At 39.5% G+C, this 22463-nt stretch overlaps 1 long non-coding RNA gene across 4 annotated transcripts in view; it reads right to left on the bottom strand.

Moving 5' to 3' along the window:
- Positions 1-834: 834 nt before the first annotated feature.
- Positions 835-22463, bottom strand: part of LOC121069577 — a 173798-nt gene continuing 152169 nt past the window's right edge. For 3 of the 4 annotated variants that reach the window (XR_005819499.1, XR_005819497.1, XR_005819498.1), the window contains exons 6-7: positions 2184-2276; positions 835-1139 (exon numbers count right to left, since the gene is read on the bottom strand). This is a non-coding gene — a long non-coding RNA (uncharacterized LOC121069577). The remainder of the gene's footprint in view (positions 1140-2183; positions 2277-22463) is intronic. The other variant, XR_005819500.1, reaches the window with a different exon arrangement.

Here is a 22463-nt window from a genome sequence, read left to right as displayed (position 1 = left end):
CGGAATCAATCAATCAAAATTTGATTTAAGGATAATACTTTGAATGACAAAATGGATCCACATACATATTTATGACATATCATCCCACAATCATCATGCAAGAGAGATCTTTTCAGATATATTGTCCCTGTTTCACCCTCCATTCAATTTCTGTAGGTTTGCCATGTACACTGGCATACAAACTAGCTGAAGTGTTTATACACAACTAAGTCTAAGCTCTCATAATGGATGAGATATAAGAAGAGCTAAACGACTTGTCTGGTATTTCCAGACTGTGACATTATCTCATGCCACACAATATGAAAGGGATCATCAGTAAAGTTCATCAGTATCACCATGTTTAAAATTTAGGCAAAAATAAGCACTATACCTCCAAGGAGAGAAAAATAACCTCTAGTACAGCTCAGCATACTACTGGTAGCATTTCAAACAGTCAGCTATCTTTTTCAGTTCTTATGCTTAGATGATACAAAAAAATTAATTGTGAGAAAAAGAAAGGAAGGAAGGAAGGAAGGAAGGAAGGAAGGAAGGAAGGAAGGAAGGAAGGAAATGAACGGAAAAAAAAAAAAAAAACAAGCCTGACCATTTTCTTTTCTTTCTTTTCTAACTGTTTGGTCTTTCTTCTGAATTGTCAAAGGTACAGTTTTATTTTAAGGTCTAAAACAATGTGATACAGTTTCTCCACATTGTCAGGCCATATACGCCAGAATTATTTGTTAAATTGTTCCCAGTCAGACTGTATTTCATGATAATCCATGTAAGAGACCTGCCAGTAGAGAAGAAAAAAAAAAAAAAAAAAAAAAAAAAAACAAGAAAAGTAGCCCCGTGTCTGTAGATCTGAGTACATAAGGTAGTAAAATCCAGCTTCTCGAGACATCAGAATCAATCTGGATAAGTGCTGCGAATGACAATGTGTGAACCGTGACTTTGACAACACAACAGACAGAATAATCTATTGTACTATGTTTTTTTTTATTTATAACCTCTATGGTCATTCAGGAAGGAAAGCATTCATAATTACGCTCTGCATGTCCTTTCAGGACTTGTAGTAGTTCCTCTGAAATACCTTGACAACTGAAATCCAGGGAATTCCAGGGTATGTTTTTTATGGCACATGTTACAAAATATCAAGTTGCACTCTGAAAATAAAAATCCTGTTTAAGCCTTTTTTCAAAAATTGTGTTAAAATCCACACATCAATTTCTGACACATCATTCTGAACCACTAGTCATGGCACAACAGACTACTTGAAGTACACAGACACAGGGTTAGTATTAATCATTTGGTCCTAGGTCTCTGAGCAGGGCCAGCCTGCCAAGCCAGAGAGTGACACTGAGAGGGGATACAAACCGCTTAAAGATTTTTAAAGGTTCTTATGACTGTCACTAAGCTCAGTGCTCCTCAACAGATTGAAAAATGTGAGAGGCTTTCCAGTTGAAGTCACGTGTGTGTTAAAGAGGATTAACATGAAAAGCCAACTAGCAAACATCAATATCTTTTTTTTCCCCATTTTTTTAATCCTCCTTTATTTCTATCTTGCAATAAAACATTTTTTGCCTCCTATTCTATAAATTTTCCCCTTTTGGAATAACGCATAAAGGAAGCTGGAAGTCATTTAATAGATAAGTCTAGCACAACAAAATTCTGCGCTACAGACTCTGCAGATGAGGACTGTGCAGTAAATCTCACTCGAAGCAGAGAGTATTAAATCACAGAACTGCTGGAACAACTCAGGGTCACAACCGTTCATTTACACAATTCAGTTGTTGTATGCTTATCTCTGCATTCTCTCCAGTCCCCACTGCGTATATCAACAAAACCTGTTCAGTCAGAAAAACACCTTTGGGTTAGCTTCCAAAGCCACTTCAGACAGAAATAAAATAGAAGCGTTTTGGATGAATCAAGCTAAGCTGCAGTCTTCACGGAGTGACACCTCTGCAGAAGCAGAGGGAGGTCACGCAGCCTTGTCCCATCAGCTGGGCAGCTTTCACCCTCACCTACACCTTCATGGCATCGTTGACATCGTGGCTTGGGCCAGTTCTGTAGACGCTGCTCAAACACTGTAGAGTGGGAAAAAGTAGGTCCAGTGATCTGGGGTTAATATTGAGCCAATATTATTTATCTTTCTCCTCTAGGAACATTGCCTTTCACAAGGAAGACGCCATCTCTGGTTACTTCATTACCTGTTGCTTACCAGCTTAAGGCCAGCCCCCCACCATCAGCACAGCACTTCTTCAACACTTGGCAAATTGGGTTCCCCAAGGAGCACCATCCGCCTGCAGGATGTTAGAGTGAAATTTTCTAGGTTGCATTTTTCAACAACTTTAAGGAAATATATGATAAAAAGGAAAAACAAATCCCAATCCTACAAATTTCTAACATAGGATTATTTTTTTCCATTAAGGTTGCTGAATATAGTTCAGAAGAGCAATTTGACATCTGCATGCATTTAAACTATGAAGATCTCAACATTTCCCTTTAAAATTCCTTGGGAAGTAGTGGCCAAATTTAAATGCCAGAGATGAGGAAGATAAATTTCTGAATGGGACCTCTGAGAGACAGATTATAGTACACTGTAGCTATTACATTAAGTTTTCTCCAGGTGGAGAAAAAAAAAAAAAAAAGTCAAAGGTAAAAGAGACCTTACACTAAAAAAAAAAAAAACAAAAAAAGAGTAAAAGAGTCTCTTACACTGTTCATTCAGGTCAGAAGCTTTTATAATGCTTAAATATTTTTAATCTGATTCCTCCAGAAAAACCTCAAACAAACAGTATTTACCTCTCTTAGTAAAACCCTCCCAAAGTTGGCTGAGCCCACCTGAGCTACAGACGTGAAGTGAAATGTTGGTATAGGAGAGACTGATCATAAACACTGGCCTAATGCTTCAGGGCAACCCGTTCTTCTCATGCCCTTCTGTGAGCTAAATAAACTTGACGTGGGCCAGCTCTGCTCAGAAACAGCCCCAAAAATGGGTTAATTTAGATGAAACAAGCAGGATATTATCCCACTGTAGTTATTTCATTTCTTATAATTCATATACTCTTCATTCAATTACCTTACACAAGATAATCTATGTATCAGGGCTTAATGAGGACAAAATACCCATCAAGGGATACCTGTTTGCTGCATTTAAGGCATTAACCACCTGAATGCTATTCAGTTACCTCAGACATCTTTAGCTCCTGCTTATTCAGGAAGAGGTTTTTAGGCATAAAAAGCACAACTTCAGGAGATTATTGGCTTTGTGAACTTTTAAAAATATGTATTCCATAGCAAATTAAAAAAATACATTCAGACAGATTTCATAGATCACAATCATGTTAAGCAGAGAGTATGGCAGATCCTCATTTTGAAGCAAATAGCGTTTGCACACTGATATCGGTAACTCTGTCGTTAGTCCCAGCACATAGTTTACACGTGAAAAATAGAGAAACAAATTTAAGAGGAAGAAAAATTGAGCTTAATGGTCTGTTTTGTTTTGTTGTTTTTTTTTGAAGGGGGGTGCAGAGAAGGAGGTCCATGAGCAGCTTTTTGCGTCCAGCTGTTGAAAAAACTGCGTATTGGCTGCACAACAACCTCTGTCACGAACCATCAAGAAAATGCTGAACCCTATACTACAAACCACCTTCACTGCAAAAGTAACTCTACCAGCTGGCAGTAGTAATCAGGAACATAGTAAATTTATTTATTATACTACACAAGCAGCATGAAAGAAAAAAGGGAAGCAATCTTGCACATTTACTTTCTGCACAGCAGTGCAGAAAGAATTGCAGGGCCGAGTCTACGTGAGTTAACTACACTTATTCCAGAATCTCAGCAAATGAACTGATCACTGACCGACCTCAGCCCATAGCCGCAGAGACACTGACAGTACTGATCATTTCATTTTTGCATGGCTATCAAGCGATTTGTTTTGCTTTAAATGGAAAGCGGCCCACCCTCCTTCATCTTTTGGGTTCTGTATACCCATTATTAATAGGAAATTTGCTCCTGTTGCCTCTTTCATACCTTTCGTCATAATCTTGTGCTTTTGGCATCACTGTGAAAATCATTATAGATCAGTGAATTATAAACAACAAATTGGGCTTTTTACTTATGTTAGAGTATGTCAGGTTTTCTAATGTAAATTCTGGTAATTTTCACCAAACTTCCTCCCATGTAACGAACAAGAGGGAATTTTTCACGCTGCTTTTAAAATGAGGAAAACATTTCATAGCCTCCAAATGACTGTGGACAACAGGAGGATCCTGGGACTTCTGTTTTCACCACACACCTGCAGTCACACTTCTTTCTTGTATTCACCGCTAACCTCACAGGCCTCACTGCATACCCAGTGACTCCTATGCTTAACTTCAATCTGATAGTCATAGTTCATAGGCTGTAAACCCTTCAAGGCATGGATTAGGCCTTAAATTTAAACGTGTAAGCCAACCCACACAACACAAGTGCCTCAGACTGTTTGAACAGAGGCATGCACAGGCATCTTCCCACCCTGGGTACTCATGCTGCTGTGGCTGCTCTGGTTCCACTGCCTGAACCACTTCACCTCATAGCAGGCACCTCTCCACACTGAAGGATAAACACAGCAACAGTCAGACAGTTCTTGAAACTCAGCTGGACCCGTCACTGGGGAAAATAAAGCCACACAGTACAATGTGCTTCCTCGTCCAGCTTTACCGATGGACCAGAACCAAAGACTTCCTCATGCTACGGGAAGCTGAGCAAGAACATCACTGCTTCAGTAAAATTGTTGCATTCAGTTCCGCAAAGACAGGTGACTGCTGAAGCCCCTGTCTCTTCCCAGATATTGTTAGATGTGCAAAACTGCCTCTTTAGACTGCTGTGATTCCTACACTTACTGCAGGACACCATCTATACAAGGTTCACCATCACAGCTACATCAGTTGGCACTGGAGAGCAAATAAATAACTTTGTCAACCCAAACAAAGATAGCAAAATTCTCGGTGTAGAAACAGATTAATATCTGAGTACTTTGCAGGTTTAGCTTATGCCATTTGTCATTTTTTGTACTATGCAAATACTCCGCACTTCTGCTAGGCAGCTTCTCCACCTTCCCCATGTTAACATCGTGACACGTGCTAGTGTATGTTACCATAGCTGTTCTAATGCTGGCAAGGTCAACATGAGTGCTCAGCATCTCCAACACTTTTTTTTTTTTTGCCATTTGTATTTTCTCTATGAGGAGTAGAAACTCTGCCTCGAGAAGGTGGATTCATTACAATATTTCTCTTTTCTTCTTTCAGGAACGGGTCATCAGAGACAGGCAGAGGTTAGCCTGGGCTCATAAAAAGACACAGAACATGCAGAGCATGCTGCAAGAACTGCTTCGTATTCACCCCTTGCCCTGTGCTAAGTTAATATGAAAACTATGCATGATTAATTTTTAAAAAATTGGAAAAGATGATGCCTAAGGCATCTCTAATCAACTTGCTTGGTGAGGTACCTACAATTCTGCTGTGGTCCTGCACAGCAAATAAGCTACATAGAATTTTAATACAGCAATTACCGCCTGCCACTTCAAGATAATGATTACTTACGAACCCATTTAAGATGTGTGTGTATGTGCATCAGCAAGAGGGATAAATTACAGGCTCCTTCATACGAGGAGGTGGCAGATTGAAGTTTTTATCAGGTGAACTACCCCCTAACACTCACACAGGGTAAAAGAAGCCATCCAGGTGAAGTGAATTTACAGCAGACTGTATCTGCTACCATGACCCTTTGCAGTGCTCCAGGGTCAGATAATGGCAGCATAATAAAAACAAGAAGCAGGACCGCCCATCCAACTCACAGCACCCAGCATTAAAATAAAGCCAGGAGTCTGCCAAATACAGCAGCATAGACACATTTTGGGACAGAGAAAGTGTTGATAAATGAGGAACTAGTGCTAGGAAAAGTGGAAAAGAGGGTTGTGAGAACACTCCTGTTACAGGTAAAAGAGGAACTTTCAACTTTCAAAAAAAAAAAAAAACCCTGCATCATTTCCCACTCCTGTGTTTGTCTTTCTGACCTGTCCCTGAGCTCCTCTGCTTTTCAGACACATCCATATAATCCTTCTGGGCCATAAAAGAGTCTCACAACAAAAGGTGATGTAGTTCTCTGCTTATCTAACATTACACAGCCCAGCTTTAAACCAAGTGCAGCCAGATGCAGTGTCAGAGGTCACCGGTTATTTTTAAGCTCCATCTCTCTAGAAAAAGCTTTTCCCATGGATGTTAACTATCAGTTGAAGTAATTGTGTGTACCCTAGTGCATGTCAAGATATTATTATGCTAGATCCAACCTACAGCAAGCTTCTCTCTAACAACACAAAAGTAACACTATGTATTGTGATGACATACTGATGGACAAACTTTGCAGAATCCTGTTTAAGTCAGAAAAATGCAAGAAGGTGCACTTGGAGAGAAATAAAAAAAAAAAAAAAAAGAGGAAAAGAAAAAAACAGCATGGCTATACAATTTGCTCATACCTGAGACTAGCAGACCCTGGAAACATAAAAGGAATCACAGAAGCAGCGAGTTATTGCTATATGTCCCCACCTCAGTCAAGCAAGTCTGCTCCTATGCTGAAAACTCACTATATAAATGAGTGTGGGAGGTGGACATTTTGTAAGCATAATATGATATATGCCTACATTCCTCACTCTCCCCTGACAGCTGCCTCATACTTGGGTCTTCTTTCTGGAAATTGCATATCATTGCGTGTCAGGCATGTCAGGTCAAAAAGATTTGAGATCTGACTTTGCTGTTAGCACTTTGTCCATCACGCATTCAAACATACTTAAAATCAAAATGAAGATGTCACTGAGTTATTCATCATCTTTATCTGTATTAAACAATACTGTTCTTTTTTTTCTGTTTTAATTCCACTTCAGATTCTTTTCTTTTTCATAGAAATGTCTTCACTAATTTAGAGGATAGCACAAGGAAAGCTTAGGCACAGTTCATTATCAGGGTCACAATCTCAGCTCTTGATCTTTCAGTACTTACAATTGTCTCCCCAAGCCCAGCAGTGTGCCAAAGAAGAGGAAAATTACATCTGAATAGAATGCAAGCAAAGATGATCAGCATAGGCTGCAACGGAGGTTGAAACACCCAGCAATTGTAAAACTGTAACAACTACAGTAAGGAAAGATATGGAAGCATCCATCATGTAAGGGAATCTAACCACATATGAAAGAACAAAGCAAAATGCTAAGCTGTGCAATCACCTCGCTGCTATGGTGGGGGATGCCAATGCTAGGACTTTTGCTGAAAAGCAAACTGCTAAAGCACAACCTTTGCAATGAGCGCATGACAATAAATACTTCTCAACCTGTGCCTAATGGGTAGCTTTTGAAAATGAAACATCTAACACACTTTGCATTTTTTTTATTATCATTTCTACTACACCAGGCAGTGATTTTTTCTATTCGTAGTGGCATCAGGCAATACTGGCACCAGTGCTTCTAGCTGTAGGAAAACAGAAGACTGTAAAGCCATCTGCATTCTGCTTTAATGTAATATTGAAATTAGCTTTAGATAGGTGACACCAACAGCAGCTTCATCACAGCCAAAAAATTATAGTGTTTGCTTTCTTTTACAATACATTTCACAGTTTATATAACATACTAATAACCTTCTGCAGTATGTGAATATCTTTGGCATACTGGCCAAAATAGATCTGGTCTCCCTTTAACCCACCAGTAAGTTTCTAAAATGATGTTATAGTTCAATTACATTATTTTTCTGGTAATATAACAGGAGATGAGGGTGGGTATTAAGTCATTATTCAAGCTTACAGTTGCACCTCAGTTGTAGTGTTTTTTTCAGCAGTGATGCAAGGGGAAAATGTTGTCACTTTTAAAATCTAATAGGGAAAGATAGAAAAAATCCAAATATTCCCAAATACACGAAACCTGAGGAGGCTATACCAGTCTGAAGTTTCATTAACAGGCTTATAATAGAAGATAAGACTAAATGTAGCTTTATGCCAGTAAAAATTACTGCATAAACATAACAAAATCCCTGTGGAGAATAAGAGAAATATACTGTTCCTAAAACAAAGGTCTCTCACTGTTCTAAATGAATGTGCTAGTCTCATACATACAGGAAAAAAAAAAAAAAAGCAACCTCCATGTATATTCATTGAAGGGTTGATTTAACAAGTGAATCCCCTAGAGCTTACATGGTGCCCAGAGACAGTAATTTGGGCCCAGCAAGACTTCTCTTCTCACAGTAAAAATGAAAGCCTGTTGAAGATGAACAAGTGTGCAGGCCTTCTTTCATTTTGCAAGGTCACAAACATGCTGATTAGAGCACAGGAGCAATTTTTGAAGAAATACTGCCCACACACCTGAGGGATGTGGGGAGTCATAAGATAACCTTCCTGCATTCCCACAACTTGTGTAGAGTTGCCAACAGGCAGGTTTTGTTGTTGTTGTTGTTCTGGTTTTTGTTTTTTACCATAAAAATAGGATAAAGGATGGTGTCTTATTAAGAGAGAAAACTGAAACTCTCTATCATCTACATGACTGGCCCAAACCCAATAAATGCTTCAGCACTTCCCCGTCCCAAAGCCACCACCGATTATAATTCCAAAAAGCACGCCACAGGAATTACATAAAATAGATGGTCTTTCAAGGTAGCTATAAATTCAGAGTCCAGTCATGATCAATAAAGATCTGGTAGCAACTTTATAAAATCACCTGTGTCAGTGACAGTGCCCTAATTAAATTTCTACTCAGGTAATTGCAGTTCAATGACCAGCAGCTCCTGCAGGCCCCCAGCTTCCCACCCTTTCTGGCTTCTCCATTTCCTTTGCAAAACCAGTCAATGCAGTCATGCACTCTCAAGAGACTATTGCATTTCAGGTGTGGTCAAAGTTAACTTTGTGTAGCTCAGTCTTTCCATATGCTGTGGAGACTCAGTAAGTTAAAATTAGCACACAAATACGATATTTTCTCTCAGAAGACGCTGTAAACACTTGAAGAAATTATTTTATTATCTTCAGGCTGTCCTAGGGAGAACTTTTCTCTTTCTAAATACGAAACTTTTCAATAAGAAAAATAAAACTCCCAACAAGATAACTGACATCAAATTTTACTGTATGCTTTTTCTTAATATTGCTATCATTTTAAATACAGTCTTTCTTAGGTTCCAGGAAGAGGAGTTCATTAGTTCCTAGCACATGTGGGCTTCACAGATTGTTATATCTAAGCACCTCAACACGTGTTACTCCAGAAAGGTACACAAAGTGAAAAGGTTCAATTGTAGCATCTAAATTTCAGATTCACTTGTTATTCTGCAGCAGTTTTCTTTAAACTGCTGCTTTCTTTACAGTGTGTTTGTTTTGGTCTACACAAGAGGCAAGTCCTTTCCTCCATTAGTTGTTCTGAAATAAATCCATGGAAACCTGTGTGGACATCGCACCTCCTGACCTGAAATCAGAGTTAGGCCCAATGTCAGGATTTATTAACCTGGAGGTAAAATTTATGACAGCACTTATATATGACACATTTTAATTAAAATGCAAACTGCTAGGATGGATTTATTTTTTTCTTTTTATATTTTTGTGGCCAGGCTGTTGCAGTAATTGAGGACTCATTATTATGATCATCATAATTATTTTTCTTTGTTTAATGTTCAAATGAAGTTTTGTTTCCATCTTCCATTTCATTTTACAGATTTTGATCTTAGTAGCAGCCTGGAGAACCTTGTTTAATTCTCCTACATGTTTGGACCAAAGAAGAGAACTAATTAAAAGGAAAAACTGGTAAGTACAAAGAAGGTCCTAGAAAAAAAATAAAATGAGAAGTGTAACAATTGCCAATAAATGCACTCCTAATCACCAGCAACCAGAATTACTGAGGTATTATTCCAAGTAGTTATTCTCCTATCTGAGAAATTCCGCCTTTCCCTACTAGGTCTGGAAGCAAGTTTCTAGCCAGATTTTCTTGAGGCCATCACACACACAAATTCCCTGCCTGATGACTTTAGGACACATTGTGCCTTACACAAGTCCTAATGATTAGGGTTTGTCCAAAACCCAGAATTATTTATGTCACAGATTTCCCTTTTTCCCCACTTTCACTGAAAAATTTCATCTGGCTTTACAGAGTCGTTCAAGACTAAATCCTGATCACTTCAGACACCGTTGGAAATCAAGTGATGTGTTACAAGCTCACACCTCCCATTCACTTCTCTATATTCATCATGCCCTAAGGGGAAAAATAATGTTGCAATCTATGGAGGCAATGTGTTTACTGTTTTTATTTCAATATAAAATAATTTGAAAATAGGCATAAGTGTACATAGATATTTTATCTGAAAATAAAATGGAATGATTTGCATTGACTACATGATGTCATAAGTGTGTTGATGATGCACTTAAATTGCTACCCCTCTATGACAGACTAGTTCTTGGTCTGTAGTTAACTACTGCATAGGTACTAAGGTAACTTACGACCTCTTTTCTATACCATAGCTTTTACATTTTTATCAGCTGTAGCAGTATCATTTTACAAGCAGGTTTGACATACCATGGAACCAAAGAGGTGCTTGTTTGGATAATTTCTGGAAAACTTATTGAGATTCTTTCCTATATATTCATTGACCCTCACCTAAAGAAAAAACACAGAATAATTTAGAGAGCATATAGCTCCTCTTTCTGAACTAAAAACCAATACAACATGAAAATATTCCATCTATTATAGAAATTATGAGTTCTGAGTATAAATTATGCAACAGTTAACACACGTCAATCCAGCTATCCTTACAGTGGTGGTGGCCAAAATGTTATCCCCAGATTGGTCCTGGCTGAGCATTAAAAACAAGTGCTAGTAGACAAAGTACTATTCTGACAGTAAGGGAAGAGGAAAAAAGCAGAATGTGTCATATGATGGATTTCAACAAAGCAGAAGACCAGGAGGTCACTGTTCAGCTCTCAGCACTTTGAGACTGATCCATGTGCCCAAACACGGATGTCAATGATTTGCAATGCTTTCAGATGTCTTCCTGCCTCAGCTGATGTTGCAGATGGGCACGGGCATCCCACAGCTCTGCCAATCCTACCAAGGCTATATAAGCAATCTAAAATCTTTTAGGTGTCTAAGTTAAGTACCCGAATCATTTCTCTTTTATCTGTCTTTCACGGTCTGAGAACTATGAGCTTGTAAAAACATCCCACATTGCAGCACTACTCCTGTTACTGCCACTGCTCCATCTATCAGAATCTGTTGGCACTGGGACACTCAATATTTTATTTTAGAAAAAGATCACATATCCCCCTCTCGCACTTGCATAATACCATGTACTAAAAAGACATGCAGCATTTAAACGGATGTAAGTCAGACCATCCTCGAGATCAAGTATATTTAACACTCAAATTTACATGTCAAATGGACAAGTCTGGAACAGGCCATGTTGCGAGGTGCTTCAGAACAGGGTATAATATAAAGAATCAAACTGCAGCTCCCATGTCTGTGCCCCAGCTGCATCCTAGCTCCACCAACAAGAACTCCAGCACCCAGGGGAGCCAGAAGCTGTGGCACGTTCCCCCGGGCATCTTGAACGGGGACCCACAAGTCCAGGACATGCCACAGAGTTCCTCTGCAAGCTTCCTAGATGCCACTGCCTATAAGATTCAAGTTGCATTTCCTCTCTAAAATTAACACTGATCCCCACATACAGAAGTAGTAAGAAGAAACAAAGATTAGAATTTAGAAAACTAACAGAATTACACTCCTCAGCTATTGGGGTTTCAGGAGACTGGCAGAAATTACCAGCACAGACACTTTTTGAATTACAAAAAGCAACAGGGAGACAGACTTGTTAAGCTTTCAAAATTGCTTTCATTCCATTTACACCAAAGAAATCACACAGTGCTCAACACTTCTAATTTTCAATCACAGCTAGCCAACCTTGATCCCATGGTCTCTTGTTAATTTTTCCTTCTCACAGACCCAAGAAGCTATATTAGTTCACCATTTTAATGTGCTTTCATCCTGCATAATTTAAATTCCAATGGCTGAACTGAGAACTTCTATTACAGGCATCTCTTAAATTGGATGAAGGGCTTCAGACAGCTTCTGTTAACAGAGAACAGTCAATCGTTTATTACCGATATGCTTGCGGTGTGTACCTGAGGCACTGCTGCTGTTTTACATATAACAGGCAATTCTGCATTCTCAACATTGTCCAGAGCCAAAAGGTCAACACATAGGAGCTGCATTATAATGTAAATAACATCATACAGATGTAAACGTTATTGTACAGACACATCCTGTATCGGAGTACCCCTCTGCCTTTTCCCTAGGTGGTGCCCTTTACGATCAGTTCCACACCTACTTTCAAGGAAAGTGAAGGAGAAGAGGTACCGAATATTCCAGTTACAGAATAAGGGTACATCCACAAAGAGATATTGCAGTTATTCATATCCTGTCATCATACAGGTATAGACAGTAACACATACGAAAATCAGGACTTTGATATCAGGTTTTGTTCCAAGTTATCTTCACCAAATTTTCCAGGAAAGCCACTGCAAAGACTTGTCACACCTTGGTGGTCTACTGCTTATAGGACTGTGGCTGTGGTCCAGGTTTACCATATGGATAGCACAAAATCATTTCCAATTAAAAAGCAGTATTATTATACTTTACAGGGTAATAAACTGAGAAAAGCCAAGATTTTCAAGCAAGCCTAGACTTGAGCTAGGCGAATATTCATATTCACAGCTTTCTGTTCCCCAAGCTGCTACTCATCCTGGGTTTAAGACCTTTCTGAATTTCCCCAAAATATATATTTAAATGCCAACTTCTAGGTTCAGATGACTAAGCTGTAACAGGTCACATAAATTAGGCCTCATATCAACCGTAGACTGTGCCATAGGCTCTGTTAACATCTGAGAAAAAAAGCATTTTTAGGGTCAGGATCATCTGACATATCTACCTTCAGAATGAGATCCACCACATCCCAGACATTCATCCTGTTTCCAGCGACTGTAAACAGTCTAGCTGTTTCCTCAGATGGAGGCACACCAAAGGTCTACATTTGAGCAAATGAACCCTAGCCTAAGAGGCAAAGAGCAAATTCTCCCTGTCCAGTGGAGGGTTGGGTGAAGAGCCCTGAGCTGGTGGCAACCAAGCCGGTCTGAGACAGCAGCTGAGAGCCACACAGCCAAATTATTCTGGCACCCAGAAGCAGCCGAGTGCTGCAGTCAGCACAGAAAGTTCTGCTTTCCAGACAGCTCTGGTTGCAAAGCCTGCTTTCTAGGGGTGAACTCAGCACCATCAGTGTAGGAATGGTCCTCTATATCAGGAAATAGGATCTTCTACCTATATATTGAATATAAACAATCAAGTACTATTCAGCTTCAATGAGGCACCGATACACTATTTATGATGACTACTTGCTGTCACAAAGCTTTGTAGCATGATTAAAGGTTATTTTATATTTACAGGTATAGAAAAATATATTAATAAAATACTAAAAATGCAAATAAAAAAAAAATCCCCTTGTATTGTAGAGTTTGACTTTTTAAAACCTCATGGAAAGCCTGTATTTCAGTATACTGGGTACTTAAGGGTAAATAACAGTTTCATTTTTTCCAATGCTTTAAATCCTTGAAAGCTTGTTAACTTCCCAGCTATGGATCATGATACCTCCCTTCCAAGATAGGCCTGCAGTTCTAGGCATTACTTTAAGAAAATACAATTTAGTTTACAAGACTTCACATTTAAAGTCTTCTGGAAGTAAATTAAAAAATGAACAAACAAACAAAAAATTTCCTGCAATAAAACTCCCCTATAAACAAATACTGGAGAACAGCAAATTACTTCATAGCATTAGACAATTAAATGAAGTCTTTCAAATGAGAAAAGATTACTTTAGCTACTGAGAAAGAGATAGTTGTTACACTTGGATGTGCTTTAAAAGGGAAAGGTTTCGTTAAGTGGTGCCTTCAACAGAAAACGGTTTGCTGATCCATCGCCAGCACGTAGCAGCTTCGTCTCTGTCAGCTTCAGGTGCTGCTGGGGGTGGGCACAACAGTTGTCAGAAAGGACTTACTTGAGGATCATCATTGGAACAGCGTGCATCTTCGTTTGAGAACAAAAGTACTTGAGTTTTGAAGCTGAAGTTATTAATAAATGGTGAACAAAAGGTCAAGCCTCTGTATTTATATCCTCTGTTTAGAATGTGTCCATTTGCTGAGGAATACGTTTTGGATGCGACATCATGTAAAATCTGTATGGCATTTATTTTAGGAAGGTCTCCAAAACAATTCTTGCAAGTTAAAATATCTTTGGAAGTTATTTAATAGCTCTATCACTTATGTTGAGACTTTACTCAGAAATTTTAGTTCAGAAACTGTTGAGCTAGAGATCCCTGTCAGCAGTTTCCAGAGCAAGTCTGATCATTCTGTAGGCAGCACTACATTTATAACAGCTGTCAGTCCTATAAATTTAGCCTTGGGCATTAGAAGTCAGACATAAAAGTCATGCATTTTGTTCCCAGCACAACAAAAACAAAAGGACTGTGTGTACCCGTTGTCTCCCTAGGAAGGACAAAATCATACTTCCACCTCACAGCATCAAGGTTCCAGTCACTGACATCTCAAGTTGGAATCCTAATGCTTCACACTTTGGAAGTCCATTAGGATTAACTAGTCGTATTTGTAAGGATTACATTTCAGATAGCAATAAGTGATATGAATGAGAATAATAGGATGAAAGTGGGAACAGGAAAACACGCATTAGTCTTAATGCCAACAGCCCTTGTGCTCAAAGGGGGCTGGGTTAACTTCGTGTTCCTTTTACTGAGTTTCTTCTGCTTTCCAAGAGAAGCTCAAAGGGTGACCATGGCTGCAGACTTGCACGGTCTTCTGGAAGTTTGAACCCGTAAGATTTTAAATACCTTAACAAAGTACTACATCTACCCTGGAAAGCAATCCTGACCTGGCAGAAGCAGCAACTTAACAGTTTTATAGATCTCTTACACTTATAATTACTAGAACTATAGAAAACTAACACATGCCCTACAACACAAGTTCCCCGACATGTCAGTGCTTAGCAAAACACTTTGGGCTAGGATCATTATAAACTGTTCAAATAAAGACACAGTCCCGCAGCAGCTTTATCTCCGCTCCTTTAGAATTAATCAGCCCATTAGTCATTTGTTTTGCTGACTGTTCAGCCCCGGCCTTCTCAGGACAGCGTAATTCAATTTTGCCTGGGTTGCTATGACTATCACAGGGAAAAGAAGTGGAAGAATGTCTTCTATAGAAATAAATATGACTATCACAGGGAAAAGAAGTGGAAGAATGTCTTCTATAGAAATAAATAAATACGTTTAAAACCTGACATTTTTGAGGTGAAGACACATCACTATTTCCAGCTTGGTGTTTTCTTTCTAACATTAACAATGCATGATAGAATTGTTTCCCTAAAAATAAAGAACAAATCACATGTGCCAACATTTCTACGTCCTTCTCCATTTCTTTGAAATGGGGATGATCAGCCTGGGATGTAGTTCAAAACGTGCAATATGCGGACCATATTTTATAACCAGATCCATTCAAACCAGGAGCAACCTTTTTTTAGAAAAATATATTAACTATTGAGCTCGTTTGGCTGCTGCTATCTTGACTTCCTGAATTTACCCTTGAAGATTTATGTACACAAAAGTTAGCTGAATAGCTAGAAAATCTATCGGGTGACTATTGGAATTTTTCATAGTTATGACAGGAAACACACCACAGCAAGCCAAGCACTAAGCGCTTCACAGGTTTTCTTTTTCCCTAGGGAATGCCTTGCTCTGGAAAACAAAAAGGATTTTCATTTTCTTTTATTTAAAAAGAATGATGAATTCTGCTGTTTGGATCACTGATGACATACTACTGAATCTGATCATTTCCAAGCTACCAAAAAAGGGTTAGCTTAGTTTGAAGGGTGATCAGAGTTTTGACATGCTTCTCCTTTTACCCATCCTACCGTAATAAGGCTGCCACCTGAATGACATATTTTTGAGCTGGGCATCATATCTGCATGCAGAGAAAGCTCTCAGTCACTGAGTGACAGCAGCTACTGCAGCCACTCATCCTTAAAGAAAACATATTTTCTGTTAATACCTGCAAGTGCTCTGCTAACAGGAATTTCCAAAATCTGGATTATAATGGCTTCAACATGCTTTATTGATCTATTTTATTTCTTTACTGGAGTGTGGCTAGAAGCAAGATGATCTGTTTTATATAATGTTCTGACCTTCCCCTAAGCTTGGCAAAATCTCAGGCATAGCTGAAAGAATAGATGTCAAGTAAAAAATAGATTTGGAAAGAGCTTTTGAAAAATCATTCTCCAGTTAAAGGTCACTGAACACTAGTTAAATTATATAAGGAGACTGGGAATTAAGATTATGCACCTTTGGCTGTTTTCCTGCTTCACAGAATGTGAGAACAATTAATAATGCAAAGAGCTTACAGTATTTAATGATGCAGAGCACTTAGCAGAAATACCCATGCTATTTCCAAGACACCACAACAAAGATTGAACCATCTAAAGGAGGCTGGCTTTTCTGCCTGCACTGGGTATCATCTTGTTCCTTCATGATTTCTGAAAGCTCTACCCCACTCTCAACTTCTTTCCTGAAGAAGAAAATACCAGTACAATCCAGAATTCCCCCCGCTTAGTTAACCTCCTGTAGAAAGACTCCAAAGGTTTACATTTTGTCCTCAATTACACCCAAAATTCCAGTTTACCTAAAAAAATAAAATAAAATAAAATAAATAAAATAAAATGCCCAGGGTAGAATGGAAGATTAATAACACAGATTAATAACCAGGTAAAAGATTTGAAAAAAGGGCCAGTTTTTGCACTAGAGGAAAGCTACCAGAGGGGTCTGTGTTACATCCTATTGGGCATCCCCAGCATCTGCATGGATACAAGTCAGGGTGGATGAACAGCAGTGTGACTGCCCAGAGCATCCTATCTGGGTCCCGGTTTGTGTACTGGATTGCTAGAGAAAGAAGAGAGACAGGACCCACAGAGGTTAATCTTTTTTTTAAAAAAAACATTTATCTGAGGATTGCATTCAAAATAATTGATCTCAACGAGAAAAATGATGGAGCAGAAGAATAGCAAAGCTTCAAAGTTAATAATGAAAACACTTGGTTGATGACTTCACTTGCACTCTCTCAGTAGCAGCTCTTACAGTAAAAGCTGAAAAATGCAAAGCTAAGCACATAAAAGCAGGAGCGGGGCAAGACTGGCTAAGAGGCAGAAAGTCAGAAATGCCAGGCACTTCAGGACTTGTGCCTGGCAACACCTCCCCTCTTGCCCGCTCTTCTGAGGCAGGTCATAGCTGTGGATTTTAATCCCTCGTTACAGTGCAATTAGACACGCTGGGACGCGCTGCGTACCAAGGGCTTTGCGGAACAGTCCTGGGGAGCCTGCCGGGGTCTGGTGCCAGTCTGTCCGTGGAAAGCAATGAAATGAGTAAGAGCACACCTAACACCACACCTGCATAACGCAACACGAGCACCCACTTCAAAGAGATCGAAACAGGTTAAGTATCTGATGACCTTTATTCACATTTTGCCTTTTGTACTTAAAAAAAGATAAAATAAAATAAAATTTGGCACAAACCCATGCCAACTCCCACATGAAACCAAAGTTTTCCCAAGCTATACACATTTACTTGATCAAACCTTTCTTACTCACTCTAGACGCAGAGTGATCCGGTAAAGCCAGGATAATGAAATAATCTAGATCATTGTTTTAATTGACTGGAAAAAAATCTCTCATCCATTTAGGAGATCTGCACAAGGAAGAACAGACAGTGAGGGGATGGAAACATAGAAGAGGAATGCTTTGTCTTGGAGAAATTGCAACTTTATTTTGGGGTTGTGAAAATATTTTTCCTAACTATCTTGCAAGTGTGCTTAGTGCATATCTAATCTGAATCTACAGATTCATGTCAGACATGCACTTCTACAGATGCATGTTTTCTTTGTCGAGTCAATTTTGGCTCATCACAGCAAAATAAAAATGAGTTGATTGATACAACAAGCTTAGTACTTTACTATTTTAATATATATATCTAATTCGGCATCTTAGAAGAATAATACTCCTCTAACTGTAAAATAATAGGACATGAGCTGGCTGTAGGAAAAGCATGGGGGTTTTGGCAGAAGAAAATTTTTGAGTGTAAGGATGTGTTTCACCATGACTATTGCTGGTTTTGCATGTTTTGGGCACCTGCATTTTTATTTTCCCAGTGCTCAGAGTGAACTGAGAGGGACTCCACTCCAGCTCTAACACTTCGGCAGGGACCGAGCACCAGCAGCAGTACTCCTGTGGTCCTCACTAATACGTAAAAATAAGATGCAATGGCTGGGAAACAAATAAAGGAGATTAAGCTAGACAAGGAGAAAAATTTCTGTTTCTGATGAAACTTCTCATAAAGTGTTTTTGTCCCATTCACCCCTATATCCTCTTCTTTCTCATGCTCTCCCCCTTCTTCATCTCACCTGAACGATCACTGCCAGAGCATCCTACACTGTGGTCCCTTCTTTCAGCACCACATCCAATGCCACTAGTTTCTTCAACATAAAAGACAAGAACAAATGCCTGACTTTTCTTTTCAATGGATTTTATGCCAGGAAGAAAGGCAGTGCTATTTCGCAATGCTATTTTTGTCATCATAAGCAGAAACAGAACAGGCTTCAGATACATCCATATCTCCAGCTCCCCTCTCCAAGGCCAGGGTGCATACCCACTCCCATTTCCACATCTGCATGCAGCTCAGGCAAGCACAGTCTTTCACTCTTGAGATCTAGCTTCTGTACAAGGGACACCTGGATCCACCATAGCCAACTCCAGCACGTAGTCATGGCTGTGATGGACTATGCCACCAGAAAAATTTCATCAGGTGAATCAACTCCTTCCATCTTACTCAAGTTTGGGAGGTTGGCAGGGAAATACAAGCATAATTGGCAAGCTTTATTAACTTCTGCCTTACTAATAAAGACTTTGGCTGTGACTGAGATTTCTCAGAGGCTGGCAAGACATTTTAGGCAATTGGTGGTCTTCAGTCTGTGGTTTGCAAGACATCAAGAAATAGACCATAAATGACAGTTATCAACTTTAATAAAACCACACACACACTCCTATAGGCAAAAGCAAGTCACCAAACTAAGCAGAAGAAAATACAGATTATGCCCAAATGTTTAGTTAACCATTTTGACTACGTATTCCAGGACTGTCCATGGATTTTTGTTTATGAACTGTGGTCCTTAGATTGAAAGCAACTGGGATACACTGATTCAGAGCACACCAGTCTAACTCTGTGGTATTTGAACGGCTAACTGCTATCTGCAGCCAAAAGAGCTTTGTATTTAACATCTGAATGAGGAAAAGAACTCCTAAAACATGTTGGAAAAGCATACTGCAACAGAAGCAGAGCAAATGACGGAGCTTTGTAAAAGTGCGGGTATTAACAAATCCGGTAAGGTGGAGAATATGTAAAAGAAACTGAAAAAGCAGGAGGAAAAGGCAACAGCTGGTGTTTCACACCACAGTTCACAATCCCATTGAGAACAGGGAGCAGCAGCCCTCAGCCTGGGACAGATATTTTATTCAAGGGTAACCTGTGACCGCAGGGCTCCTGCAGACATGCAGCAGTGAAGAAAAGGGCAGAGCTGAAGCTGCCGCCGCCCCCAGTTCCCAGCCCTCCTCCCCACCTGCCTTCCAAACACTGCTGCCCCAAGGCATGGACGTCTGATTCACTTACCAACCAGCTCTCAACCCACCCCACTTGTCAGCCGAGTGTTTTAAGGCAAACTGATGTCAAAGCTGGCTTCCCATTGGAAGGGTGGAGCAGACAGCAAGGGGCAGAAAAGGCATCAGCCGTCAGGGAAGGAATTCACAGGGGCCGGGGGAGTTAAGCTCTACACAGCTGCTGCTGAGTCTTTGCTTTCAGCTCAAACTCAGCCCTAAACCTGTGTCCTTTTATGCTAGAATTCAGTGTTTCAGTGGGTTTCTCATCAGAAATGACAGAATGCCTACTGGTCTGTATCTACTGATCAGCAGAAGCCTGATAAGTGTCTTCTAGAAATGCCAAGTTTTTGTATAATGTTCCTACTATAACAACTAAACCTGTGAAACATTACATTACAAAATAACTACACATAACATTGGGATTTCTCTTTCAATTTGCATTTGTAGGTATGTACCCATGAGCTCTTCTTCAGACACATAAGAGCCTGGGCAAATTTTTCATGGTAAAATGCTTTGGAAGAAAAAGGAAATGAAACTCAGGGAAAAGCATCACACTCCTTTGCCCAGCCTATACTGACCACATCCCCCTGCCCTTAAGCACACAGTCTTCATTCAGAGGTCTTCCTCTCTAACCCTTGCCCTTGATGCTGCATTTCCAACTAGCTCCCTTCAGAAGTGAGCCTGAACAGTTACAGACTGAGGATGTTGCCAGAAAAGTAGTCAGTAGTACGATGTAATAAATTGCAAGTCAGGGTGCCCAATATTTAAGTCTAATTGACAAATTAAGGACACAAAGTCAAAATCCACAGGAATCCCAACCTTGACGATATTGTATAGACAGTAGATAATGAGAAACTGTGCTCTGTCTTCAGAAAAGTGAAAATATATCCAACAGACAACAGTGTATAGAAAATAGATAATGAGAAGATGTGATTTGTCTTTGGAAATGTTATTCAGAGTGGGCTTTGCAGCTTTTTCTCTGAGCCCTTTGATGCTCGTAGGGCTGACCGCGTGTCTTCGGTCACTATGTGGTCAACACTTCTATGCCGAAAACAGGGTTTGAGTGGAAACAAACAATGACTTCTTCAATTCTGTTCTGCCTGAAAATTGCCTGTGCTTCCAAGCAACTGGTCTAGCACCACCTGCCCAGAATTCCTAGTCCTGGGTCCAAGGAGGTCATAAGGGCTGCAGGGTCTTCATCACCCACTGCCCAGAAGAAAAATGGGCTCACGGTAGCTATAAACCATGACCCACTTCTGCCTCAGTGCTGAGCTACAGCGTGCTGGTGCACAGAATTGCTTCCTGCTCCAGGTGTAGGAGTTCACCTACTGAAAAACTACAGTTTTGAAGGTATCCCAGGCACTGCATCCCTGATGAGCTCTAAAAGGAATATTCTGAAGGCAACAATTTGTCGTTAGTACATATGTGAACCTGGACTAAAGAAGTAAACCTAGAAAAGACAGTCATCACAAAAAAAAGACAGTAAACTTTCTTACAGGGAAAAAAAAAATAAAAACAATAAGGTTTTGGAAGTATATGGAACTTAGACACAGCTTGCAAAAACCTGAGCACACTGAACTCTGAAATTCTTCTCCTTAAAGAGTTCCTGGTCTGTTTGCCTGAGGACACAATACTAAGGACAGTATTATTTATTACATACAATAAAAACACAACTTTAGGTCCTTTTAAAAAGTTACTGATATAGATCTTGGGTTCTTTATACAGGACAATATCTGTTACTTTCCTAAACATTTACTGGATTGCAGCTAAATTTATTTTTTCATATAAAATGAAAGTGTGTCTGGCACAATTTACTTTTTTATTTTATTTTTTTTTATAATGGTGTATTAAATCAGTCCAGAGACATTGACAACAGAGTGGTAAATATTTAAGATTACATCTTCTTTCCTACAACATTATTCTTTTCCCTCTCTATCAGATCTACTGTCAAATAACTCAGTTCCCCCTTTTATTCTCACTCTTCAAATGCTCTCAACATCTCAGCTACACTAAGATCATCAGATTTCATTGGAAAGACGAGCAGACATCAAAAGTCAAAAGAGCACTTCAGGCACAATCCAAAGTTACTGTAGTCAACAGAAAACATTGTCTTCCATTTGACTGGCTCAACATTAAGCTCCAAATATTTATTGTCACTTCTAATGATCGTATGCCACAGCCTCCAATAATATTCATTACAGTGAAGTGTTTATTGGGAAATGGTAACAGTAAATGAGATGAGACATAGCCAGATAGAAACTCAAATATCCATAACCCTTCTCCTATCTAGGGATTGCTAGAAGACCAAAATGAGTATTTCTTTCACTTTCTCCATCTAAGAAAGATTCACGAAGGACTTCAAACAAAGCTCAGGGAAACATTCAGAAAGAAACATTGTCCAGCAGAGCTGGGATAATCATGCAATTATTATTCTGATCTGGAATTCCCAGCAGGTCAACAGCTGCCTTGCAAGAAACACTGCTGAACATCAGGCAATCATTATACACTTCCTTTGGAAAAAAAAAAAAAAAAAGGCAAATTTTAATCATTCAGGTGTGCTTAGCTAGCAGCCATTCACAAACATTTCTCCAGAGAAAGCTTTTGTGTTTGCAATTCTCTGATCACGTGTTGGGCCAAGCAGGAGGTTGCGTTGGTTGGTTGGTTATGGGCTTCTCCTGCTGCTGTTTTCCTT

The sequence above is a fragment of the Cygnus olor genome, chromosome 4 (assembly GCF_009769625.2).
Source record: "Cygnus olor isolate bCygOlo1 chromosome 4, bCygOlo1.pri.v2, whole genome shotgun sequence".
NCBI lineage: Eukaryota > Metazoa > Chordata > Aves > Anseriformes > Anatidae > Cygnus > Cygnus olor.
The sequence above is the reverse complement of the archived record's forward strand: the minus strand, read 5'-3'. Positions and strand labels throughout refer to the sequence as shown.